This window comes from Grus americana, chromosome 6, assembly GCF_028858705.1.
Source record: "Grus americana isolate bGruAme1 chromosome 6, bGruAme1.mat, whole genome shotgun sequence".
Classification (NCBI taxonomy): domain Eukaryota; kingdom Metazoa; phylum Chordata; class Aves; order Gruiformes; family Gruidae; genus Grus; species Grus americana.
In genome coordinates, this window is record NC_072857.1 from 40,502,641 (window position 1) to 40,529,543 (window position 26,903).

General features: G+C 50.4%; 1 protein-coding gene across 8 annotated transcripts in view; it reads right to left on the reverse strand.

Moving 5' to 3' along the window:
* ACKR3 (atypical chemokine receptor 3) overlaps window positions 1–26,903 on the reverse strand; it is an 83,800-nt gene that overhangs the window by 1,920 nt on the left and 54,977 nt on the right. For 2 of the 8 annotated variants that reach the window (XR_008577762.1, XR_008577761.1), the window contains 4 exons: window positions 16,842–26,829; window positions 16,603–16,768; window positions 6,957–7,178; window positions 1,306–6,430 (listed from right to left, as the gene is read on the reverse strand). The gene's annotated coding sequence lies outside the window, so the exon portion shown is untranslated. Of the gene's footprint in view, window positions 1–1,305; window positions 6,431–6,956; window positions 7,179–9,757; window positions 16,270–16,602; window positions 16,769–16,841; window positions 26,830–26,903 lie in introns of those variants that run through there. The other 6 variants (XR_008577765.1, XR_008577763.1, XR_008577758.1 and 3 more) reach the window with 6 other exon arrangements.

Here is a 26,903-nt window from a genome sequence, read left to right on the forward strand (position 1 = left end):
TCACCAGACGGCAGGAGAAGACACAAGGCTGGCCATCCCCACACCATTCATAGACACGCGTACAGATGCCCCACCTGGTTCAGATGCGGTAGGGAGTTTGTAGCTAGGATGTAGGTTTTATCCTCGTCTCCTTGGGACCACCACGCACATACCAGACCCACACCAGAATTTTCAAGGACAGGCTTGGGCCCTAGGTAGCCCCACGCTCCACACCCAGATGATTTCACCGGGTGGTTTGAGATGAAGCCAAACCCCTCCTCGCCAACATCATCGCAATTCCTTGTCAGAGGAGAGCAAACCCTTCCCACGAACCTCACCAGAGTGGTCCTGCTTGAAACGTCCACCTGGCATTTGGACAAAACTGCTTTTTCACTCAAAAAAAAAAAAATTATGAGAAAAATCTCTTCGTTTGTAAGAAAGAATTGGAGAAGGCCATGGGGAAGTGTCAGGAGACAGAGTGAGGAGCTGAGCAAAGAGACACCTACAACACTGGCAAGGAGGGAAAGCAAGGGGGTCACCAGGCTCTGTGCTAACGGCTGCAGGTTCTCCTGTTCACATTAAAAGTTCAGATGCCAGAAACCAGATTGTGCCCTCAGTAAGAAGCTTGTAAAAAAAAAAAAAAAAAACAAAAAAACCAAAAAAAACCCAAAAAAACCAACCCCCAAAAACCCTAAAAAAACCTTCCTCTTTTTTTTTTTTTCCTACAGTTTATTATAACCCATTGAAAATTCAAATACCTTGCAGGTTTCATTTGTGTATCTGCTGCCCTAGGTAGAGATTTTGGTATATAGCTTGGAATTCCTTTGGGAAAGCAAACTGGTAATCTGATAGAGAAAGCCACAAATGGGAGAAGGCCTTCCAATTTAGAGAAGAAAAAAAAGACAAAAAAGACAAAAAAGCATTTCCTTGCAAAAAAAGGTTCATTGCTCGGTTATTTCAGCATGCAAGCAGATTTAGCGAGTGCTCAGTAGGTATTTCAGCTGAAATGGGAAAGGGAGTTGTCACAGCGACAATTGATTTGTTTGGCGTTAGTTCTGCTGTGCTCTGTCAGCGTGTTTCTTCATTAAAGGACATTATTGCTGTCCTCCTGGTTCATTTACATAATGAAAATAGATGAGTTGTCAAGGCCCGCCTGGCGAGGCACCTCATCCCCTTTCGTGTTGTTAGGAGGAGAAGACGAGGCGGTCTCCATCCCACCACCCTGTCGATCTACCCGGGGCACACCTTTCGATTAGGCACAGCGTCAGGAGACGCCAGGCAACCCAACCCTAAATTCACCCTGCCCTCCGTTTCCGTCGCCCTCACCCTCATGCCGCACAAGGAATAACTCAGCAAACATCTCCCGCCTTCAACAGCGATGGCAGAAACGCCCTGGAGCCCCCACGGTGAGATTAACAGCCAAGCACCGCAAAAAATGTATAGGGCAGAGAACATCTCCATCGGCAGCAATTTGTACGGCCCCTCGCACCGCGTGGCTCTAATCGCTGATCAGAGCCGCGCAGTCTCCGCCTTGACAGATACCACATTTCTTTGTAATCCCCGGTCCTTTTGTAATCCCCCGTGGGCTCCAGCCCGTGCCCGGGGAGCTCGACATGCAAGTGCTCATGCGTGACGGAGGGAGAATGACGTCCGGTGAGAGCCGTTGACAGCTGAATGTGTTAGATGAGCGTCGACTCAATGGCATCTTCCAGCCAACGCGGTCGTAAGGCTCCAGCATCCCAAAAAGCCGCGGAGGAAAGAAACAAAGAGGCGACGTCTCCTTTTGGAGAGCGTCGTCAGGGTGTGCGGTCCTTTCCCGACACACCGAAGCACGCACAGAGGATCAGGGCAGGCTTTCCTCCATCCCAGATTTATCCCTGGAGAAGTCTCCTAGGAAGCCTGTGAGGTTTCTGGTTCTCATCTCCTCCCCACAGCTGCCGCATCGCTCGGCGCCCCAAATTGCATAAATCGGCAGTAACAGCCAGGAGATGAAAGCGCAAAAAGGCCGTCGGGGAAGTTACTGACACGAAAGGGCAAATCCCGCCCTGACGGGCACCCTGCAACCCCCCGCTCGTCAGGAGGGAGATGGAAGGGGTGACAGCCAAACCGTGGGACGCAGGGCGCAATGACGGCACGTCCAACTGACGCGGGCGCCTGCGGGCCAGAGGGGAAGATGCTTCAGCCCTACCTGCTTCCCACCAGCCAAGGTTTGGTTTTAGCAGCTACCCGCCATTTAATGACCCCAAATCCCATTCCCGCCTCATAGATTCCGGGGATTTATGCTCGAGTAGGACAGTGGTGCTTGCAGTGAGGCTGGCGAGGATAAACCACGGAAAGCCTCGGGCTTCGGGAAGATGCTGAGAAATCCCAAGTGCCTCATCTGAGACCTAGTGAGGATGGGGGAGAGGGGGAGAAAAGCTGAGCGCTGAGCGCCGAGCCCTTTAATTCAAATCTCTGCTTTGATACTTGTATCTTAAAATCTTTTGTTCTTGACTTGCGGGTGAGAAGCCTGGCTTTCTCTGCTAAAGGGAGGGGGAAACCCACCCTGCCTCTTTGAAAGCTGTGAACTGGAAAAGGAAGAACCCACGCGCGTTCGTATTTAAAACTCCTCCGGGATTTTAAACGCTGCTCCTGAGCGGAGGGTGAGGAGACCAGGAGAGTCCCCCAAGGGGAAGCTGACACCCGGGGCTTCATGGCTCGGCTTTAACGTGCTGCAAATCAAAAATAAAAAACAAACGAGCAAAAGGGATTCAAAACAACCCTGAACCCCAAAAGGAGTTTCCAAGAGCTTCACTAGAGCGTTTGCACTCAAATTGCCACCCAAGGGAGCAGCAGGACCAGTATCACCAGATGTTTGCACCGGAGCACCAGCTCTTCCCCTCTCTCCTATCTCGCTTCTTTTCGCATCGCGCTTCGGCTTTCCCGGGACCGCGTCTCCACCGCGGCAGCAGACAGGAGGAATGTGGCGCACCGGGTTTGTTTGGATAAAGCGAGAAGCGGGGATTACCGTTAGCTTGCTAATGGAAAGCTGGCACCACCCGTCAGCTCTTAGATCGGTACGAGGTTCTGTAAATAAAAATTGGACATGGGAGGGGGGAAGCCCCCGAATTCCCCAAACAGAGCAAATTACGGATCCTCCAGGAGGAGCGATTAGGCAGGATGCCAAGCCGTAGCTAACGTTTTCCAAAAATCACTCAGTCAAAAATCCTTAAGCGTCCGGAATTTCTCGCGCGGACGCTACAGCCCACGCATCCTCCGGTCACCGGCAAGTCCAGCAAAGCCCTAAGTGACGGCAGGACTCGCACCACTGACTTTGGTGGTCCGGGGAGCCAGTCCCGAGGAGCCGCGTACACGGCCTGCGTCAGAGCGAAAGCAAGCCACCTTTCGCCCGATGCCCTCTTGCAAATATTTTCCCGCCTGCGAAAAGCAAAACAGGAGAGGGAAGGGTCGAAAGGATTGCTAAAGGCTGAGTTCGGCTTGCTGCTGCGTCCCTGCAAGCCAGACCTGCAGCGTGCCGGTAGGGAAACCGAGCGGGGAGGGTTAAATCCTCACCCGCCGAGCCCGCCGCAGAGGCACGTTATGCCAACAACTGAAATAGTAGTTTAAGGGTGGCTGAGATAGCCCCTCTGCTACCTCGCAGCAACTGCCGCGGGGGAATGCTCTTCCTTCGCGGAGATCGATCTCTCTCTTCTCTTCCCGGCAGCGCTGTCCGCTCCGCATGGCGGGGGATTTCGTAGGGAGCAAAGATAAAGAAACGCAACTGTAAAACTACTTTTAAAACCCGCCAGAAACAGGCGCGGAGCCGGAAAAAGCGTTTCCTATCCCTTAACCCCTGCGCCTTTCGGGGTCCCGGTGCTGCTGCCGCACGGCAGAGCGGTCGCTGCTCGGAGCTGCAGAGGCGAGAAACACAAGCGGATGCTACAGCTCCGCTTACGGACGTGCGCGGCGTCGGTCAGGATGACCACCGCGGAGGTTTTCCTCCTCTGCTTGCAGACGATCTGTTCCTGCTGGTGCGGAGCGATCAGGCAGCAGGATTTGGGGAAAATCCTAAGGAACGCACGTTTTCTGCCACGCAGCCTGCCCGGCTGGGTCAAGAAGATCTGTGACATGCCGCTGCATTCGAAACATGCGTGTTTGTTTCTCGCCAAAGCCGACTTTGCTCGGGCTGTCGTCTGGCGGAGATGAAACTCAGGCCGTGAAGTGGCTGAAGGTTTTTGCTTCGAGACGCAGAGCTGTCTACGCGGAAACGTTTGCAAGGCTCACTGCCTTCCCCAAAACAACCTGAGGAGGAGAGTCAAGTGATCGTACTGAGGCTTTAGCCCAATTCCTCTATAAATTGTATTCTTCCAGCGGTACTGCTTTATTTTCCAAAGTGATAAACCATAATCTCATTACCTTGGCCCCGTTAGCAATGCAGAATCCCACCTATCTGATCGGCAAAAGGAGGCAGGGTTTCAGAAAGTCAGCTTGCATCCTCGTTAAAGCACACGGGCAGTACTTTTATTTTTTTTTTTTTTAGCCTCCTTCTGTTTCAACAAGACATTAGTATGTACGACGTGTGCTCTGGAACTAGTTTGGTCTAATCCTCTTCTTTGTTTGCCTTTCAGTGTTGCAGTTTTTAAATTAGCACGGCATTAGCCTGCGAGGAAAACGCAAGGCTGGCTGTGTCCGAGTGAGTTAGGAGAGCCACGAGCTCTGGTTACGTGCGGCAGAACTTCCAGAAGCGAGTCCTCTCCTGAGCAAGGTCCAGGAGAAGAGGACAACAGCAGCCTAGGATGGGTTTCCATCGCCAGTGACAATATAAGGCGTTAGGGATGGATAAGGCCCTACCCGGAATCACGGTTATTTTTTAATTAAGCATCTAAAAAAAGTTGACGGCGTTTCCCGGATTTTTTTTTTCCACAGCTTTCAAAAGTAGCGACGTTTCAAGTGAAGTTGTCCAGAAGTCTCGTTATCACTAATTTCAACCTTCTGTTAAAAAAAAAAAAAAAAAAAAAGATTGTAGTTACAAGTTACTTTGACGTAAGTACTTATAAGAAACGCTCTTAAAATTACATATATTTCAAACCCTGGGTGGTGGGGGGGAACCCCAAAACTCTAAGTTTTGAAGTCACATTTGAATTCAAATTATTCTCCTTTTCAGATGCAGAAAATACTGTTGATTGACGCAGAGGTTCAAACACTTGGCAACGAGTCTTTTACGAGGCGAAGAGCAGGCAAAGAAAAAGAAAAATCCGCTTTTAAAAACCCTATTTTTAACAGGTAAAAACAACGCCACAAAAGAGACGCAATGACGCGCAACCAGCAAAGCGAGTTCCAAAGGATATGAGATATTGAGGCAGAGCTTGGAAGAAATAAAGAGAAAACTGGTGATTATCTGGAAAATAAAAATATAAATTACCAAGCACCTGTTTATCTCTATTTACCTCTTTTTTTGGGGGGGGGTGAGAGTTACCCAACTGCAGTATTCCTCCAGTTTTCCTCACTTGCCGTGCCGTGGGACTGCAGAGCAGAGCTGTCGCTGAATAATTCCCTAAGCTCAGCTGCAGAGAGCTGGAACAGAGGAATTACCTCTCTAGTTAATAAGACGATAGCTCTGCTGGGATATTCAGCCTGGAGTGAAGTTGTATTCATAAAATCCGGAGTTAGAAGAGAATATGGCATCTGGCAGGTGCCCAGAGTTTGCTAGCCCATCCTCGCTTGTTCGCACCGCGGAGCGTTTCCAGAGCACCACAGAATTTGCATCGATTTAGGGGTTTATTAAACATTTTTCCTCTTTAGTAAATTTTTGCAGATTTTCTGCCTCTTTGCAACCTCCAAAATCGAGCAGCCTGGAAGAAAAGTCAACTGCAAGGCAGAATTGCTCATTAGGGTGGGCTGGCGTGACCAAAAAGAAAGGCAAAGCAGCCCTAGAGAGTGCCGGAAATCGCTGGGAGACGGCGCGCAGGCTCCGGGAGCCCTCCAGCCCCTCTGCGCAGCCCAGAAGGAGGCCTGGGATCGGGGAGGGGAACACAAAGCAGGCAGAGCCCCAAGCGCTGCCCTGGTTTCCGGGCGCGGGGACCTGCCGGGTGGCCCCGCCGATGGAGGTGATGGCCCGTCTCCTCCATCACCGCTTTTTCCCGCCGAAAGATGATGGGAGGGAGGAAGCGAGCCTTCAGGTGTCCTCGGACAAAAAGCCGGGGCAGGCTCTCAGGGAATTTGCCAAGCAATGAGATTTTTTTTTTTTTTTTCTCTGGATTCCAACTTGCTTGATGCTAACAAAGGAGAGGCGAATTATTAAAAGCAATTAAAAATACCTCAAAGGCTATTGAGCCCCTGAAGCCTTCTGTCTTCAGAAAGATGTCCTGCTCCCACCTCCACCATCCTGCTGCGATTCGTGATCCCGTTCAGCCAGGGTCCGTACCGGCTGTCAGGAGCAGAGCTTTTCAGTCCTCCTCTACCAGGTGACACCCTAGAGAAGAGCAGTTTCCATCCTTTTGTTTGTTTTTTTTTTTCCTTGCCTGTTTTCATCCCTTCTTCCTTTAAAAGCCTTTCCCCCAAAACCACAGCAGCTCTGCTGAGAAGAGGACAGCAACGCCCAGAGCGGCGGAAAAAAGGCAAAAGCCCCCACGTGAAATTCCTCTCCCGCTTTCGTGCCAAGTCAGCCCAATTTTATTTGGCACGCCTCCCAAAAAGGCACTCAGATCAAAGGATGGAGACGAGCAGCCGGAGGGCTGCCGCGCATCTGCAACGCCCTTCACCTGCTATCCCCTTCCCCTCGGTTACTGGAGTTGATGGACGAAGCCAGGCAAACAGGAAAATTCTCAATATTCAGGTGCAAAGCAGCACACAAATTGCACTGATGCAGCTAAACGAGGGGGCACCGCGTGACCCACAGCAACCTCTGCGGCCGCACGTCTTCAGCAGCCCCAGCGGCACCATCGCTTGCGGGCCCCGTTGCAATACGGTGTGTTTTCAGGAAAAAAACCACGACCTACCAAAATAAATGACTCCGGCGTAAGCGCAGTTGAGGAGCCACCCCAGACTTTGCCGCCGGGTCCGTTTCAATCACCGCCACTGGGTAAACTGGGGCCAGCCCTGGGGCTGGGCAGAGCTGGTGGCAGCGACCTGGGCAGGAGAAGCCAGGGTTGATCTCACAGACCGACGCACTGGGCACCGAGGGTTTTACATCCCGCTCAGACCAGCTTCTGGATGAGTTTCTGCTGGGAGAAAAAAAAAAAAAAAGGAAAAAAAAAAGAGAAAATTACTGACAGATGTGAGATGACGGGCTTTGTAAGCGGTGCGGCTCTACAGTTTTTGTGTTTCACTCTATTTCTTTAGCTTTGGGCTGCGCGGCACATCCATCGGCTCCGATGGTGGCTCCTCCGCAAGCCCTGCATGAAAGTTATTTGCCTTTAACAAAAACTAGAGAAACAGTCAAAAGCAACTATTGACACCAGATGTCATTTGGAGTGAAGGGCCAGGCTACACAGCACTGGTGGAGGGGAACCGTACAGGATATTAAACAGGGTTTCAGGCATCATCTGCCGCGTTTTGAAAGGCAGGCGACACTTCTCAGGATCCCAGCGTGGTTTCACGGGAGCTGCATCCTCAGCTGACAGAAAAATCATTGCACCCGCTTTCTCCAGCCACAGGATCTGGCCCCCGAATTTTCCAGCTCAGCATCCCACGATCCTGGCAGCCCTCTACTTCTTCTAAGACAACCCAAGTCTTGGCAGGAATGCCCCTGTGTTCAAGTGAAAACATTCCCAATGTTGTGATTTTCCATCTATAATTACCGGAGAGATTAAATTCCTCCGTTGCGAACAACCGTGATTGCTCCCTTAAGACTCCCCCGTGCACGGGCGCTTGCAGAGGGGGGCAGAGAGAAATGCTGAGAGTGGGGGGAAAGAGGCTGAAGATCTCACCAAAGCATTGCATTGGGTTTTTTTTGGAACCGGGTTGCAGTAACGCAGCGGATTGTCCCAATTCGGTATATCCCTCGGCTCGAGCCCAACCTGCCCAGGAGAGGAAGGTGGTTCCAAAGCCAGGTTCTCCAGCAGGACGGCTGCTCTCCACTCAGCCTTCTGCAAGCCACCAGCTTCATGGGGAGGCTGCGGAGCCAGACGCTCCTCCTGCACAACGCAGCACCCTTTCACTCCAGGATCCAGCCTGCCCCGGGCAGGGGGGGGTCAAATAGACCTTTGAGAGGTGGGTCAGAAGCTTCTGTTTGAGTACCCCGGTGGGAAAGGTCGCAAGGAAGTTGCTCCTTATCCTTCTGCCCTCCGCTGCCAGCAAGTGCATTTGAAGGCACGTGGGCTGACCGTCCTTCCTGCAGCCCTGCCCTGGATGGTTGCCTCCGCTCCGAGCTTCAAGGCAAATCGAGGCCATTTACCCATTATTTTTTTTTATTTTTTCAATCTTTTTTTTTTTTTTTTTGCTAATAGCGCTGCGTCTTGGAGTGTGAATTGCAGCCAGCAGTAATAATGAACTCACAAGATAACGCCCCTGGGGAGAGAGCAAGGCAATTTGGGTCCGGGATACAGAAGCTCTCATCGGGCAGATGGAAGGCTCGCTAACGAAGGGTTTTGCGGCAGGGGAGGGTTTGGATTCAAGCAGCCTGACGCATCGAGCCTTTTACATCTCGTATTTTTTTTTTTTTTTTCCCCGTGCTTTCTAGAGGCAATTCTTGCCAGAATTTTTCAAACTCGGGCGAAGTGTTTAATCAGCGTTCAGGGTCTTTACAGGGCTGTCTCTGAGGGAACAGATTCAGGCTAGTGATAGCAAGTGGTAATTTTGGCTGCTTAATCTGGGTTGATTCATTTTAGCAGTCTGCTTAACAATAGATACCGGGTGGCCGTGACCAAAGAAGTTTCATGGCCTTTACTGAGATTTAAAGTAGGTGTGAAACGCTTTAAAAATGCATCATTACGGCAAGAGCGATAAAAGCTTCCCTGCCCTAATGAGTAAAAGGATTGGGCCGAGTTCCAGAGCGATTATTGCTTTTCTCTGTAAGGTCATTCGGTGTCGCCAGATTCCTGAATTCCTGTTATAAACTTGCAGAAGAAAAAGACGAGAGTCCGAAAGCTCCAGATCCTGGAGTCAAGTGATTGACACGCATCGTTCATACTCTTGTGAACTTCTGCACCACCCAGGAAGGAGAAGCTTAGATCTTTCTCGCAGCCTCGGAGCATGACCTCTGTGAGGCGGTTCAACTAAAGGAATCCCCAATCTCTTTAAGACCGACACCTCTTAGTCCATCCCATCCAAAGCACGTCCTCCTCCCAACCCCCTAGCCGATACTCGGGCGGGCAAAAATGTTCTGCACCTGATTCTAGCTTTGACACTGTACACGTTTTTCTTGCATTGCTCTGGATTTTTTAAATTTTGGGTTTTGAGGCGAACAACGACGATAGCATGTCTTATCTCACGTTATAAAGCATGACAGATGTGTTTCTGTAATACATTGTGCAATTCAGGATTGCAGTCAAGGAAAAGGTTTTGAGATGAGATAGTAATAAAATCATTTTGCATTCCTAAATCAATGCGTGCACCGGTTTTAAATTACATTTTTTAAAAGTGATCTTTATTCCAATAGTAACGTGGGGTATTATATGAGTAACTGAAGGTCCGAGACCAGAGCTGGCTCAGGTATTGAGTTTCCAAGCCACGGTAATGCCAACGTTCTTGGAAAACAATGTCATTTGTAGTCCAGCTAAAAAGCAAAGAACTCCAGTATTTCTAGACCTGAAATCACACTGTAGGGGGTTGTTTCTGAGACAACAAAATACTGCTTTTCTCCCAAATGATGTAGGACTGTCCCCCCAACACCCTTGGCCACTGTTGACCTACACTGGCCCGAGACACAGCTACGAAACTTATGGCTCATGTTCTCCTGAGTGACCACTGCAGATCTGGGGTTGGTCACGGGAGGTCGGGGTGGGTGGTCTGGTCCAAAGGGCGGCTGTTTCTCCAAGCTGCGGAGCTCAGCTTGGCTGGGAGACACCTGACTCAGGACACCACGTCCGAGGGCATTGCTTGTGAAGTTCAGACCTGGAAAATACAGCAGTGCTCGGTCCCGGGACAGCTGTGCAACAAAGCTGCCCGAGAGCCGAGGGACCCAAAGAGCATCAGTTCTCCTCCTATTTCTCCTTCACAAAAGCAGCAATCTAAACATTTTTGATCATTACCTTCATGACACAATGACAAAGCCCGGAGCATTTACCGGAGAGTTTCCAGCTTTTTATTACAGCACCATTCAGGTCTGAACTTGCCAGCCCACTTTGAGGTCAGCAGCAAACACCACACCTTAGCGGCAGAGCTGAACTCGAAATCCCTCGGTGCTCATCCAACTAGGCATAAAATCAGACCCGCTCCGAAGGCACAAACTGTAATGAGGTCGGTCCCCATCCACCGAGGGGTTTGCTTTAGTACAGCCTCGCCCTTGCGCTTACGCGCACATATTTTCCATCCTTTCTTAGAAACCACGGGCAGAGTGCAAGCACGTGTGTCGAGAGAGGCAGAGAGGACAAAGGAAGAAGCCCACCTCCAAGAAATCGCTGATTAAAATTGCTCCCAAGTTCCCGTTTCCTCCACAAACAAAACAGCTTGCGAAAGTCCAAGTTGGGGGTGGATAAAATATCAGCCACGTGCCTGACTTACAGCACTGGGACTGAGGTTTGGGCACCACTTCAAGACTTTCCCCTAGGAGTCTATCCAAACCCTCTTTGCTTCTGATGTGGAATAATTTGGAAGTGTTTTTAGGCTGCCGGCTGGGATAACACAAGGGCTATTGTAAACACACATGCAGCCGATCAGCACCAAACCCACACAAATACGGTCTGTACGCACATAACTAGTACGTACTCCTTTTAAAAAAAAAAAAAAAATAATTGAAATGTGGAATTAAAGAAAGAGATGAAATCACTGAGCAGGTCTTAAGAAAAACCAGTGTTAGTTTATGGAAAGAGATATGTTTCACCTAATTTTAATAAATTAAATGCGCTTAAATGCAGGTTACTAGATTTAAAGAGCTACAGATAAGATACAGCCATAACCAGCTATCATCCAAGCGTGTGCAGTGAAGCAAGACCATAATTTCCGTGGATGCCGTTTCAAAAATACTGCTGCTAGCCAAGAAGGTTTGGAAACGTAAGAGAGCGTAACCAGGGCACGGAGACCCGCACAGACTCGGAAATAACCTGCTCGAGATACGCAACCCAGCCTGGGGCTCTAACCCTGCGTAACTGCTGTTTGCCTGACCTCTGCTTTGGGTGGAAAAGGAGAGAATTGATCTTTCAGAGTCATGGTGCTCTGGGACACTTTGGGTTTTCTCCACTACGGAGGCCAGGAGGAAATTCATCTCACCTGTGAGACGTGTGCCAGCTGGCTTGAATGTAGAATGGTCTTTTGGACCTGTCCCAGCTTTCAAGACAGGCTGATGGGAGCCTAAAAATGGGTGCCTTCAGAGGTGGCCTCAAGGGAAGCCACAGCCAGATGTTGACACCATTCGGGCACAGCCACGCTAGGAGATGGAGCATCTCTTCTGAGCATCTTCTGCCAAGAGGCGTGATGTGACAGAGGTTGACAGACCTCACATCAAGGCTGCTACCTACCACGACAACTGCTTTTCCTGCAAGGAACGGATTGCCTCCCTATCCGGCCCCAAAAGGACTAAATATCTGCAGGCGTTTCTGTCCACCACGCCAAGCCTAGGCTGGGATTTAAAGAAAACAACAGCAAACCAGTCTGTCAAGTTTATAGATGTTGAGTTTTTGCGTCTTGCCACTGGATGGATTTTGAGCAGAACCATTCCACACATCGGTGGGCAGAGTGAACCACGGGAGAGGGAGGAGGGGAAACAAGATAGCAGAACGACTTCTCCGCAGCAATAAATCCTTCTTGATAATAACGGAGCTGTGTACAACCATGTTGCGCCCGCACCATCTGCAAACAATATTTCCCCGAGTAGGAAGTAGCTGGAAATTGAAGTAACATTCCATGTGGAGGGGCACAAGTTCTTTGCTCTTCCACCACCAGCGCTACTTTGACCAACCTTGTACTTGAAGCAACGCTCAGAATAAACAAAAGGAGTTATTCAGCCCTTACAGGGGTCTTTGGTATCTGCTGTAATCAGAGCTTAGGGGCTGGATCCCACTTAACAGGCCCAAAGGAGAAGAGAAAGACTGATTAGAGCCCTCTGAAGGAGAAATCTTGTGATTCCTGCCCCAAGCTAAGCTGGTTTTGCAGGAAATAGCACTATGTTGACGCTATCGTCTCAGAACAGCTTTGTTGTAGACTTGACCTGTTGACAAAGCCTGTTGAAGTCTGTGATTAGACTTCCTCTGCTACAGCAGCCTCTGGGCAAAGCAATGTCATCAACAGCTTCTGTCCCATTCGTGGGGCTGGTCTGATACATTTCCCAAAGCAGAGATCTGGTGCCAAGATCCCACCACCAACCATGGCACAAAGGTAGACAAAGTCCCTGATGTAAAGCGCGTCTAAGACAACATGCAGAAAAGGGTGTAAAGCAATTAAAACACCTAATAAAGCACTGAGGGAAGCCGAGAGCATGATATTTACATAAGTTCATCATGCATAACGCTTAGTTTAATTTAATCAAGATAGCAACCAAAGTCTGATCCTCCGCAGTAAAATCCTTCCTCAGATCTTTGTCTTTGACCTTGCCCGAAAGGCTTTGCTTAAGCCATCAAAACTGTAGGTTGAGACCAAAAAAAGCCTGAAAATCACCCTTTGTTTGGTGACCAGTCAGGGTTACACACAGAGGGGAGGACTGGGAAGAATTTAAGATACAATCAAGCGGCAAAGAGTCCCAAAGCTTTTCTGGTGGCAGGGGAAAGCGCCTAAGGACAACAAACCCAGTGTGTAAGGCTTGACTTCTTAAGATGAAGTCATTCAGCTCAGAGGTACTTCTGCAGGGTACACCACTGCAGGGTGACAGGAGGCTTCTGCCTGTACCAACATGGGTTCTTCAGTTGATTCCACACATTTGCCAGTGAGAAATCGCATGAAATAGGAGGAATTTACCCATCCAGCTCTGCCACAGAGAAACCCTCCCTGCTTTGACCTGTCCTGACAACATCATCAGATGATTTCAAGCACTACTTTTATCCAGGATAAATTTACAGGTTACATATGAAGCAATCACGATCTTGCTTTTAGCTCCCCGGATTCACCACGACACAGCAAAGCCTCTAACCTGAACCAGGAACGAGTTCAAATTTGAGCCTCCTTTAGACCTAAGCTCCTGTTCTGAGCCGAGGTGGGGGCTGCAGTCTGGGTATGGCTTATCTCTGGCCAGCCAACAGCAGGTCTTCAGGACACACCTGTCTGGCTTGCATTTTTTCATGCCGTGACCCATGGCACCACTGAGAAGACAACTCCTGCAAGAAAACTTAGCTCCTCTTTGGGAGCAGAAGAGATGCCAGAGTGTCCACATGGGTCTTGCTTTAACCAGCAATTTGCTAAATTATCTGCAGCGCGCAAACACTTTCCAAGGAGAACCTGTGCTGGGCAGAACATAGGATCCGAGGACATTCAGGGCAGCATGACAGCTGCCCCAGAAAGTGGAAGGAAAGCCAAAGACTGACAAGGGACACGTAGGCTGGAGAAGCAGCAGGAGGCAATGATGTCCACAGGGCCCGTATTCATTTGGGCTTATAAATAGAAACATTAAGGAGACTCTCTCCAGACTTCAGTGACTTTTTTTTTCATGTGAGAAACATTAGGAGTACATGGTCTGCAAAGTCATTATCATCATCCGCAGAAAGGTAAGGAACATTGATTCAGCTCAAGGTTCGGGACAGTTTAATATGGGACAAGCATCCTTCACCAAGCCAAGGTTTAGGGGCGGTGGGAGGGGGGCGGGATGAGGATTCATGCATGTCCTTTGAAGGGTCGATTAGCAAAACGGCCTAAGAATATTCTCAAGGCTGGAATAAATTAAGACTTACATTTTCTTGAGATGCCTGGAATGCTCTGTAATTTTATGACGTCCAAAGTGCTAAGAAAAGCAAGGCGCTGCCAAGATTGCGTTGCTACTCCCGTGCTAAAGGTCAAAGAGTTGCAAAAAGGTCAGTTTTGTAGGTTATGAACATCTGTAGCAGCTATAACCAAAATGCATGCAGTGTCTAAAGCTCTCCTTACGGTTAAGTGACAAGCACGAACTATGGTAATGATGTAACACCCCACTTACAGCACCCAGCGGTACCAGCTTAGCGCATGAACCAGCGTCTGGTGCTACAGATATCCTGCGGCGTACAAATAAGACCTCGCTATTCGCATAGCCCATTAAGCCTTTTCTCGCCTTGGATGAGAGGAGATGGCACGGCACGTTTGGTAAACGTGAGTTAGAAACGCTGATCAGTCGAAGCAGCTCTTCGGGCTTCTTAACGATTTGGTTCTCTTAAGGCCATTACAGAGGTGTCACCTAAAGAAGCTTCTTCCCGCCTCTACAATGCTGCACTGTAACGAAACGCCAGACGAGCAGCGAGATGGCAACCACCTCACCGACAGTCAGAAGGCAGAGCAGAGAGGAGGAACTTAAATAGCTCTTATGGCAACAAGATGAAAAAAAAGAAAAAAACCCCAAACAAAACCATATTTCTAACTTATTTCAGAGCTGCCTCGTCTTGACAAAGAACAGCAGAGATGACAGTCGGGTTCCTGCTGTTCCTAGCAGCCATCTAGTTACTCACAGACAGCTGAAAAGTCACAGACAGGAGGGCAGAAATGGATGCGGTTTCGGTCTCTTTTTCCTGTAATGATCATTTTACATGATGTCAGCTCCATTTCCCGCCCCCCTCCTCCGTTTCTGCTGGTGGAAGCACTGGTGGTGAGGACACCGAGAGCGCTAACCCTGCTTCGGTGAAGCCAAGCTCTGGTTGAGGTCGTTCCAGCTGGAACAAGGGATCCTGTAACGCCAGATGCGCGTCCGAGGAAAAAAGCAGCGTTCCTGCTCCTTGCTCCGCCACAGACTTCTTGGGGGACCTTGGGCGTGTCACTTTGGGGAAAGCATGGCAAAGTCGGGGTAGGTGCGTGCTGAAATGGGGTTTTTTTCTTTAAAGCCATCATTTTGCAAAATCTCTCCAGTTTGTCAAGGTGCTTTCAGCTGGAAATTTCAATCTGCAAAAATCACTGTATATCGAAGTTGGGAAATTCCCGGTCAGGCCTAATTAACATGATAATTCAAATACGAAGGGGTGTGTCTGCGCGGACTTCAGTTCAGACGAAAGCAGATGTGCTGCCACATCAGACCCTGCTCCTTCTGCAACACACAGAAATTCCCCCTGCCCATTTCCAACTTATTTCACGGAGCTTTGGATCACAAGACCTCAGACCATCTGCAGATTCCAAGTCCTGACCCCACTGCCAGGGTCTTGCACAACACGAAAGGGAGGAAACTCTACCAGTAGGAATTCAGTTTAAAACCTTAGCCTGGGGAGAAAAATAATGAAAAAAATAAAAAAGATCTGCCTAGAGGAAATGCATCTGGCTTGGTAGCAGGGTGGAAAGCACAATTCTTCAAACTGCCATCGCATATTTTTCACTGCAAGTCAGCGCAAAGTGAAACACGTATCCCAGGAAGCAAGAGGCCAGAACCCCCGTCAGAAACATTTTCAGAAGATATCATCAGAAATCCATAGTCTCGGCATACCAGAGGCGCATTCCTTCCCGCTTCAGCATAAGGCATTGCCCGCCGTAGAGCAGAGCGCGAGCTGGATGAATCCAGCTTGACTTCCATACGGGCTAGGATTTCAAGAGCCGGATGAGAAATTGGTAGGAGCTACACGAAAACCCTGTAGCTAAACCCCCCATTTTGAGCACATCAGCCCAGGCTCTTCAGAAACATCTACGTGAAGGTGTTTGACTGTTCAGCCAGCCTTTCTTCCCCGTGTTGTGATGACAGCATGAACTGTTCCCAGCGCTGGCATACCTCCACCGTTATTAGCAGCTAATAACCCAAGCATTTCTGGGCTCATCATCAGAGGGTCTGAGGGTCTTTCAAGAGTTCAGAAGTATTTCAGAGTTTGGTTTGCTTTGGCTGTGGAGAATCCAAGCTGGAAATCTGTGTGGCTTGATCCTGGACACTCCTTGTAGGGAGACATGGATGGTGCTGGGCTCTCCAAAGGGGAATCACGACCCAGCGGGCAGCACCCTTATAGTGCCCAGGAAGAGCCAAGTGCTCCAGGTGGTGGGAGGAGGAGGTGCCGCTTGCTTTCCTTGCCCATCAGCCTTGCCACCTCTTTTTGCGCTGTTTCAGAGGTGGAGTTGTGGTGGGGATCTTTCAGGCTGGGGAACAAAAAGCAAGTGGCCCAAGTTGCCTGTTCCCTTGGGCAAGTGTTTCAACACAAGTCCTTACAGGGGGAGAGGGAGGGCTCACCAAGTCCTGCAGCTCCATGGCGAATGCATGGAGCCACAGCTGGATTTACAAGGAGGTCTCATCCCATGAGCTTATACCGGGGAAGCTGAACCTTCAAACTGAGACATGCAGGTACCTGATTTCTCTGTCCTGATCATCCTCGGTCAGTAGACAGACTCCAGGTGGTTGAGACCAACGCAGAGGTAGAACCTGAAGCCACCCTAAAGACTCTAAGATCAACCAGGTTGAGTAGAGATACTCACAGCAACAGCTGGGAGGCGAGTAGGGAGGCCTGTGCAGTTTCCAGGTTTGGACTTTGAACCCTCATTTCGTGAGGCCGTCTCTAGAGAGGATCTGTGCTGAATCACTGCGTCTTCCAGAGAGTACACCGAAGCCACTGCTTGGGTGGTGGATCCATCTGAAATGCTGCTAGAGAATAAAACAGCTCAATGGTTACGTGCCACCTGGTCCCTCTCCGAAGGGGTAGAGTCACCAACTGCACCTGGATGGAAAGTGAGGGTCCTCCGTACTGCATCGAAGCCTCATCCTCTTTCACCTTCTGGGAGAACTGCAGCTGAGCACCAAAGCCACTCGTAACACTTGTCTCCATTCCAGTTATCGTCCTAGAGCTCACGCACATCTGGAAAAGAAAAAAAAAAAACAAAAACAAAAAAAAGAACCCAAGAAACATACTGCACTGAATAAGATGCCTTTGACCTGAGTCACCGAGTGGGACGAAGAGGAAAAACAATCATTTGGAGACAAGGTGAAAGGCGTTATGCCAAGGAATTGCGCAATGAACAAAACAAACCAAAAACACACACGCAAAAAAATCGCACCCACTGGGGAAGCTGCCTGCCTTGAGGAACCCCACAAATCAGAACCTCCCGTGATAGCTCAGCTATCTCTCAACATCCCTGTAACCTGCAGAGCCAAGACATACAAGCACGCTGCGATCTCCTGGAAGAAATCTCAAGGCTCAGCGGTGAACATAAATCTCATCTTAATGCACTTACACTTAAATGTCTCCAAAGCAGCTCACGGTGTTACAACACGGCACTCTCCCGTTAGCTTTCTAAGTGGGATACGTGAGCATCGGAGGCTTGGGAATGTACTAGCAGTGCATCCCTTAATCGCCGCGACGGTCTTCAGAAGGTAGCCGTCGGCCCAGATGGGGAGGTGGAAAGTCAGGTTGCCATCGCTTGTGGAGACGGCGTTTCTTTGAGCTGCTGTTAGCCTACCACCCCGGGCTGTGCTTAGCGATAGATTACGGTCACACCTAATACAGCTATGGGCTACTTTCTACCTATAGAAAAAAAACCAAACCAAAACACAACCCCGTTGTGGTTGGTTTGGGTTTTTGGTTCTTTTTTTTCGCATGTTAGTCTTAAAAAATGTAGTTCTTCAGGGCAAATGAAAGATGTTGGATCAAAAGCATTTCTACCTTTCCTCCCAAGAGAAAAGCCTTCAACAGAATCAACTGAAATTGCCTTTTTTTTTTTTTTTAAGCTAGTCCAGCCAACCAACAAACATTTTGACTATCTACTTTGACTTCTCTTTAACCTGCATTTCTTTTTTGGCAAAGCTGCCTGCTCCTCAAGCAGGTCTCCTTACCATCTACTACGGGGACGTATTGCCACGCTCTCCAGCTCAGCAGACTTTGAATCCTCACTATTAATACGATTTGTCAGACGCGATCTGCTTTTGTTAGATATTGCTCTCATCCTTAGGGGACTCTTCTCTTTCCTTTGAATCTGGCAGAACAAGTCCTGCCGCCCGCAGATGTGGATGGAGGTACATCAAGTTCTCCTTCCACAGAGGGCTGTAGCACATAGGACTGTATAATCAATTCCGCATGAAGATTTGTTGGGGGGGGGGGAAGTAAAATCTATTCTCTGACAGAGCCCTCCACAGCAGGATTTTTAAACTGCTTCCATGTTGCCGTTAAAGAGAAAAAAAAAATATATGCAAATAATGAAGTGTTAACAGCTTTTGCGATATTTGGTGCTTTTCCCAAAGCCGCAACTCACGGGGGTCAAGCCGAGAACCCAAGCGACTGTGTGTGCTCCTGAGCCTCGTGTTTGCAAAGAAAGAACATTTCGACAGTCCCAGAAACAGGTTAAACAAACGCGTACACGGAATCACACAGGTATCGTTGAGTTTGCCGTGGAACGAGAGGAATCTGCTGGATGGGGTCTCTGGTGCCTGTTCCAGGACTATTTTCTCCAATCCTTTTTAAGTCTGTGTTTGTGAGAGTTAAAGCCACGCTGCTTTTAGCCAAACTCTCATTTTATTTAAGACACGAAGGGAACAATATTTATCACTCAAAGGAGCCAATTCTCTTTCCTCCCTGCTCCTATTTTTACCTTCTGCTTCTAGACAAGTGCATCCCTTCCCTGTGCTAATTAATAGGTGGATAAAGGTTCACCTTAAGGTTGAGAGAGTTTTATAGAAAAATTAATTACAGATCCTGACTTCACAATTACCAGTTGAGACGCTCACGTTATCTGCCACAAGACCCCCCCCAGGCTTTGCCCAGCTAGAAAGAAGCAATCTGCTGAGAGACGACTTTGAAGGCTGGGGTGTAAGAGCATGGGAAGGGCCACCAAAGACCTCCGTAACGATGACCCGTAGCTGGGGGACATCAACAGGTCAGGAGGAGAGAAACAATGCTAGGTCAGATACATCACAACGTACTTGCCAAAATTCTCCAAGAGAATGGAGACTAAGACCATAAGATGATAACGAAGCTACTGCACCGACAATGTGACGTTCAGCATCTGCCGAGGGTGCTGAGTAGCTGTAAGTCCACTAAACAGGCTGGGACAGAGAGTGATCAGAAGATGCAAGATCGCAGCAGAGAGAAAGCTCTCCTTAGAAAAGCCATCCCAAAACGTCGATATGCAGTGTGTGTTGCGTGTTCTCAGCTCAGCCTTTGGACCCAGCAATACGCGGTGGCTGAAGATCAAGACCAGTTGTGTACTTACGTCTCCGACCTGCAAACGCTTACACACACGCTTTGGTATTTGCTGAGTTGGTGCCTCACGCTCCCCGTTCCATAAATCCTCTTCCCTTTCAGGCTCAAGTGATGGAAAATGCTGTCTGAGCACACAAAAATGCTCACTGAAGTCAAAGGGGAACTTCAGCTAGAGAGGTACGGCAAAGTCACACTCTGGAGAACACAAAGAACTCCTCGTTTATAAAACCAAACTTTTAATAACCGGGAGACCTAGGGAAAAACGTTATATTGGCACTGTGCAGCCAGGGTTGCACGGACTGATCTGCGTGGGGGTGAGCAGCACGCTGGGAGCTCGCGCTGCTGCCGGCTGCCGCAGGCCGGGATGTCCTTGCGCTACGTGTTCGTACAGCCCGCGGCACGTCTGGGGTCCCTTCTCTGTAGGCAACTTCGGGCACACACGTGACTTAGAAAGCAGTTTAAAGCCAACGCCTTACCGATGCAGGTTGGTACGGCAGGACAAACGCCGCAGCTCGTAACCTGGTGCTAATTCTTCTCCATGCTCAAGGCGCTCAGAGCAGTTAGGAGCACATCTCCTAGTTTTAAGAGGAACCGTTCATTAAGGACGAGCCGGTCCACTGTAGAAAGAGCTGCACGTCTCAATGTACGCAAGGCTTTGCCAGCCAATTCTATAAATCAGCTTGTTGGGAAAATTACCAAGAAAAGAAGAAAAAAAAAAAAAAAAGGCAATTAAGTGTCATGTCAGCAACATATCAATGCAAATGGGAATTCCTCACACCATATAATCTCAAGCCATTTTTAGTCCTTAGTCGAGGCACTGTTTTGCTGTGGATAAATCCTTTAAGATTGTCTTTCAAAAACCCTGTGAGATAAAAAAAAAAAAAAGTTCCCGAGTGACTGTCACGAGGAAACAAAGCAAGAAAAGAAGAGGAAACGGCGAGTTGCAGACCACCGTTGGTGGGCACTTGAATAGGAGCCCTGTGCTTGACACCACCGCGACTTTGAACAAAACCGAAGTCAAACAGCTATTTGTCAAGGGGTACAAATGCACACAAGTGGTGAGAACCTGGCCCTGCTGTAAAAACGTGTCAGGGACTTTTCTGTCGGGCTGTGCCCAGCCCCCTGATGGATCGTTGTACCCGGAGGACAGCATTGTGAGCGGCAATAATAAGACATCTGGTCTGTTCTCTTTTCTGAAAGCATATTTTGGCTCGACCGAAACCACGTGAGCAGCTCCTCGTACAATGCACAGACACGGCGTCTCATCGCCACCGATCCGCAGCGCCGGGTCCATCCTCCCCCGCGCCCGGCAGCATCCCTCCCGTCTCAGCTCCACCAGCCCGGCTCCACGACGCGCAGCCGGCATCCGGCGCGCCCTTCGCGTCTCCGTCTAGCCGGCTATGAACGCACCGACGTCACGTCACCCACCGCAGCCTCCGTCACCCTGCTACATCCCCTCCTTGTATGTGCTGCCCGTTCCTCTTGCACGGCCGCGCGACGATGAGCTGGAGGAAGAGCTAGGCATGGCTACCAGCTATTTCCATGCACAGATTTCCCCAGCAAAGGGGACAACCTCTAAATAAGAAAGTTTTCTCGGACACGATGCTCAGGTCACCGCGTCTGAGCTGACGCGCGGCACGAGCTCACGCAGCACAACCCCTCCGCGTTAAATCCGCCTCACGGGACCGCAGCACCCAGCATTGTCTCCCCAGTCGGAGAGGGAAAGATGCGCAGTGGGACGTGAGGATTTTAGCAAGCTGCCAGTGCAAATGGGGTCCCCGTCTGCACGTAAAGCAGCAGCTCCGGGGAAGCCACCCGCTTTCCTTCCCGTGCACGGGCAGGATCCACGGCGGCCAAGCTCACAGGCACAGCCCCAGGGAAGTGGGCGTAAATTATAAAGCCTAATTTATGTAAAGAGTACAACGGTTCTATAGGGAGTTGCGGTTCTGAGTGCATTTTACCAAAAAAAAACCCAAAAAAACCCCCAAAAACCCCCTGGAAAACAGGGACGCGAGGCACTTCGGCAGACCTCCCGTGACGGCCCGCGAGTGACGAGGGGAGCTGGGAGCTGGCTGGGGACGGAGGCGAGGCGTGACGAAAACGAGGGTAATAGAAGCAAAGAAAGGAACGGCAAAGCGGAGGAAGTGAAAAGGATGTGTCTGTGCTTCGGGTATTTCGAAACAGAGGCCCCGCTTTCCAAATAACGTTTCTCTGGGGGAAGGGGGGGGAGGAGAGGGTAGGCTGGTTTTCATTTCATTTTCACTTTGAAAACACCACTTTTCCACACGTCCACTGAAGTGCAAATTTCCACTGAAACCATTTAAAAAGAGAGCGTGCCTCAGAGCTGAAGTTTTCAAAAACCACATTCTGTTCGAATTTATAAAGCCGTGGGCGAGAAAGCCCCCAGAAGCCCCTCGCTGAAGCAGCCGCGAGCAGCGTTTCCCACAGCACAGCATCCAAAAACACCCCGGCACCCAAGGGCGCAGCACCCAAGGGCACCAGCACCCAGCAAGCTGCGAGACGGGACCCACCGGCTGAGAAAAAAAAAAAAAGGAAAGGAAAAAGGAAAAAAGGAAAAAAAAGGGGAAAAAAAGGAAAAAAGGAAAAAAGGAAAAAAGGGAAAAAAAGGAAAAAAAGGGGAAAAAAAGGGAAAAAAGGAAAAAAAAGGAAAAAAGGAAAAAAGGAGAAAAAAGAAAAAAAGAGAAAAAAGAAAAAAAGGAAAAAAGGAGAAAAAAAAGGAAAAAAGGAGAAAAAAAGGAAAAAAGGAAAAAAGGAAAAAAGGAAAAAAAAGAAAAAAGAAAAAGCAAAAAAAAAAGCTGCGGAGACGACACAGAGACCGATTTCTTCTGCTCTGGCTTTTGGCACGGGCCGTGCCAGCGCTGGGAAGAGATAAGGAGCCGCGGCTGCTGGGAGATGATAAACGGGGTGTTTGGTCACGCAGCCCCCGCGCTGACCACCGCCACCTCCGCCGCTGCTGGCTCGTCCGGAGAGCACGAGGCCGCCCGTGTTTCTCGTCCTTTTGTAAGGACGAAGCGCAGGCAGGACGGGGGTTTAATGTTAAGGGAAAAGGGACGTCGCCCATCGCTGCGTCTTTCCAGCTCCGCCACGGCCGTGCCGGACCCGGGCTCGGTACCCAGTGTGGGGGGACGGGGGAGTGCAGGCAGATGGCTCTGTACAAATGGCTCACGGGGTCTGGAAATCTCTCCAAATTCCCCACCGGCACGGCCGGCAGTGGTAGCGCTGCGCGCCCCGAGATGCCGCGTGCACGGAGGAGACCCTTCTCCTGCGGCTGCGAGGGGCCGGGAGGGGAGGGACGGGGCCCCGGGGACGGTCCCCGCGCTGGCAGCTGACGGCAGGGATGCGCGGGGGGAAGCAGGTGCCCCCTTCCCACCGGCTGGGCGGGAACGCTGGCACCCAGGGCCGACCGTGCCTGTGTGGAGAGGCGACCCGCTGCCAACGCCCGGTGCCCTGACAAAGGAGCCGTGCTTCTCCGGCAGCCGAGAGCGCTCAGAGCACCTCACGAGGCTCCTTCTCCCCCCAAGAGACACCAGCGTGCTCTGCTGATGGAGCTGGCCAGCTCGCCAGCACCCCAAATCTGCTCCCGGAGTCCCCTGCCGCTGCGTGGTCCTCCCCCCGCAACCTGTGCCTCCCCCCTTTTCTGAAGATGGGACAAGGTCACACAGACCCTCCCAACTCCCACCAGCCCCACTGCAGCTTACCTTCTGCATCCGCAGCATTGCCATCATCATCAGCTGTGGAGACCGCTGTCCCAGGGTCAGGCCGGCCTGTAAAAGCCCGTATTTGGGGTAACACGGCCACCAGACCCCAGTTAGGCGGCATTACAGCGCAGGAGCTGGTCAACGTGCCGCTCCTTTCCTGGAAATTTTAAGGTCCGTGGGTTTTGCAATGCAAAGGAGTCCTTTGACGTTCAGCTGAGCGTATCTCAGCTAGCCTACGGAGCAGACACACCATGGTCTTTAAATGCATCCAGAACGGCTCATGGTTTCCTCGGGGAATCATAGAATGGTTTGGGTTGGAAGGGCCCTCAAAGATCATCTGGTTCCAACCCCCCTGCTACGGGCAGGGACACCCTCCACTAGACCACGTTGCCCAAAGCCTCATCCAGCCTGGCCTTGAACACTTCTTTGGGAAGACCCAAAGAGGACAGTAACGCATCCCAGTCCACTCTGCTGCGGGTTTCCAAAAGCCCTGTAAGCGCAACACTCTGTTCGTTTCCCGGAGTCGAATAAAGGCAAGGGCTCCGAGGCACTTCTGGTGAGCAGCCACCAAGGAGAGATGTGCCACCACCCTTCTGCAGAGAGGAGGTCACTGCGGAAACATCTCATTGCCAACCTTTCGGCGCCAGCCCACCTCCGGCACCGAGCTGCACGCGGAGAAGGGGGACATCAGAGACCTCCCTGCCAAGGGAGCCGAGGCAGAAAGCCAAGGGGGTGGCTAGAGCGGGATCCTGTCTTCTGGCTGGAGGCACCCCTCGAGCTTTGGACGTTATTTAACTCGTTAGTATTGCTCTTCCAGAAGAGCGGATGGGGGCCAGAGAACGGGCTCACACACTGCTTGCCTGCACCAGTCAATTCCTAATGCTCCCCGGTTCAGCTCACACCACAAAACCATCTTCTGTACAGCCCATTAATCCATTTTTTCTGAATTACGTGACTCCTATACCACACTCAGATTTCCCTGTGCACATTCCCGCTGTTTCAAGGAGAAGATTGTGCCCTCTCTGTCCTTCTCACCATCACCCCATGCCTCTGGTCTCCCCCTTTGACTTTTGACAGGTGCCGAGAAGGGTCTACAAAGCCTTTTCTTTTTTTTTTTTTTCTTCTTTTTTCTTTTTTTTTTTTCTTCTTTTTTCTTTTTTTTTTTTTTCTTTTTTCGGCACAAAGCTCCCTGCAGCCGCTGCGCAGCAAACTCAACGTGCTGGGCCGAGCAACCTACAATTTCCCTAACCCGTGCCCTTGAAACCAGATGGCAAGCCAAAGTTTCCTCTGACAAGCAAAGGAATCAGAACTGACATGATTGGAAAAAAACAAGCTCAATTCCTCTTGGCAGGATATTAATTTAGAAATCTCTGGTGTCGTCGCCCCAATTCACAACGAATTTGGATCCGAGCTCTCCTAGTGCCAGACGACACGGAGGTTTGACAGCGAAGGTAATTGGAGGAAATGGCTTTGTAATCCAGCTATTGTGCTGGCAAGATCCAGCTCTCCTAAAGAACAAGGTTCACTTCCTGGCACGGCTGATTCATCATCCTTTATTTGTCCCCGGTGCCTCCTGGCTTTCCTCTGCCCGGCAGGGATAGCACAGACCCTTCAAAGCAGCGTGGGAGGGAGGTCTGCTGGGCGTTCAGGCTTTCCCCCAGCCTGGTGAGCGGGAGCAACGGGGTGACAAGCCCTGCAGGGTCTACGACTCCAAGCGTTCCCGGGGCAGGGTGAAGAGCACGCTTGAGCAAGTCTCGTGGTCTGCACGCCCCTTGGGCAACACGCACACCAAGCCCACGGAGCCAGGATCCACCGGCCGCGTGGGTTTGTGCCGTGCCGGTGGCAGGAACAAGGATGGGGGACGTTCAGGTGGGAGCAATCCCACCTAGAGAGCCCCAGGGCTTCCGTCCACTCCGTGTAAATAACCGGGAGGGTGGGCAAACCTGAACTGGAGCAGAGTCTGGACCAAAGCTTGTAATCACATCATTAGTGACATCCCAAAGTGGTACGTCCTCCAGAAAGAAAGAGAGTGCCCTCTGTGAGGTTACCTGCAGGTACAGGTCCTGATCGATGGATCATCCATTCTTACCCTTCTTCTGAAAAAGATACCGTAGACACAGACTGCACTACTAGGGGGAGAAAATAAGCATTGAGGGACAAAAGAGTCTGCCCTGGTCCCACCAGGAGAGAGGGAAACAGGGTGGAGAGGTTCCAAAACGTGGTCTGCTCTGAGCTGAGCAGCAATTGCCTAGAAACGTTCACATACGCGGGTCCCAGATGGTCATACGCAGCATTTTTCCACTGCTCTAACGATAACCACCATTTTATTGACCTGCGTGTTCATGCCCTTCCACTAATCACCTTGTTTTTCCAACTGCCGTTATCTAGGCTGGATGGTGAGCTGCTCTGGACGCATGTCAGGTCCAGTCCCGAGCTGCACCTCCAAGATCTGATCATTTGGCAGCCGGGGCAGCGTGAAACCTGCCAGCTCTGCCGATCCCACCGATGACCCGAAGTCCCCTTCGGGAGCCCTGTTAAAATGAGCTCTTGCCCTTCAGAAGGCTCCTCTCTATTTAAATAAACAATTTGGAGGAGTGAGCATAGCAGCAGCCCAACGTACCCCGGTATCTGAATACATCTTTTAGCTCCGCGACCCGATTCCCCGACGAAGCTAGCACCAGCACACCGAGCGCGTACAAAGCCAGTGATTTTGGGGAGGAAGACGGGAAGAGCATTTTCCTTCATCTGCTAGCAAAAAAAAATATTAGGATAGTAAACAGCTAGCAGTCACGTAGGAATGCCTGGGAGAGCTCTGACCTACTGGCGTGCAGATCTCTCATGCGGAATTTGTTCATTCACGTTCACTATCGGTGCTGTTAGACTAGAGGTGGTTGGGGAAGGACATATTCCAGAGAGACGCGAAGTTATCGAAGAGGCTGATCTCTGCCGCCGATGTTGCCTCTGGAACTAACGTAACCGAACCAGGAGACCAGCGTTTCAGAAGAAGAAATGCCATTTTCAGCAGCACCAGCACCACCTAAAAATCCAGCGTTACCAAACAGATACGGCTCCCATCACCCTGAAAGGCAGGATGCTTCTGCCTCCTGTCTGCCAAGTCATTAGTGTTACCAGAAACAGAAGGCACCTCTATTATACGGCAAGTCACAAACGTCCACGTTCATCCATGGGATCAACCAAGATGCGCTAGGGACGCGGTGTCTGGTTCTGCAGCTGGTAATTGCCCATCGCACCTGGCATGACCACTGAGCAGCTGAAGCGGGATGAATCCTGGGGGGTCTCAACCTCCCGGAGGAAAGACTGCACGGAAGAACGGCGTATTTGCCCGGTGGGTTTTATTCTACATCCCATTTTGCTGCTAATTCCCTCGGAAAGCTTCGCTAGTGCAGGGGATCGCCTGCGCCTTGTTTAATTACACTCAGTAACTTCAACTGCTGGAGAAAACCCGCCTTAGCTATAATCATTTTGAGCTCTGAACAAATCCCATAGCCTGGTGGAAAACGCACATCTAACCTGCGTATCATCCTTAGGCACCGTCCTACGTGTCGCAATGACGCATACGTAGGTACGTACGCTCATTCACCTCGCTTATCCTGAACGTGGGTCCTACGGGGTCAGCAAAGCAGGAGATATGTTGCCTACCTTTATTTTCGGGGCTGTAAATGGAAGATCCAGGAGAAAAGCAGATGCCCCCCCGAAGCCCCGCACCGCTGTCCATCATGACTTTCGTGAGCTCCAGGCTTAGGCTCAGCTCGAGGCTTACGCTCAGCACTGCCCTAGGAAGGGACCACACATACTCAGGTTGAAGGAAAAAAAAAAAAAAAGCACATGAAGATCATGGAAGTCTCAG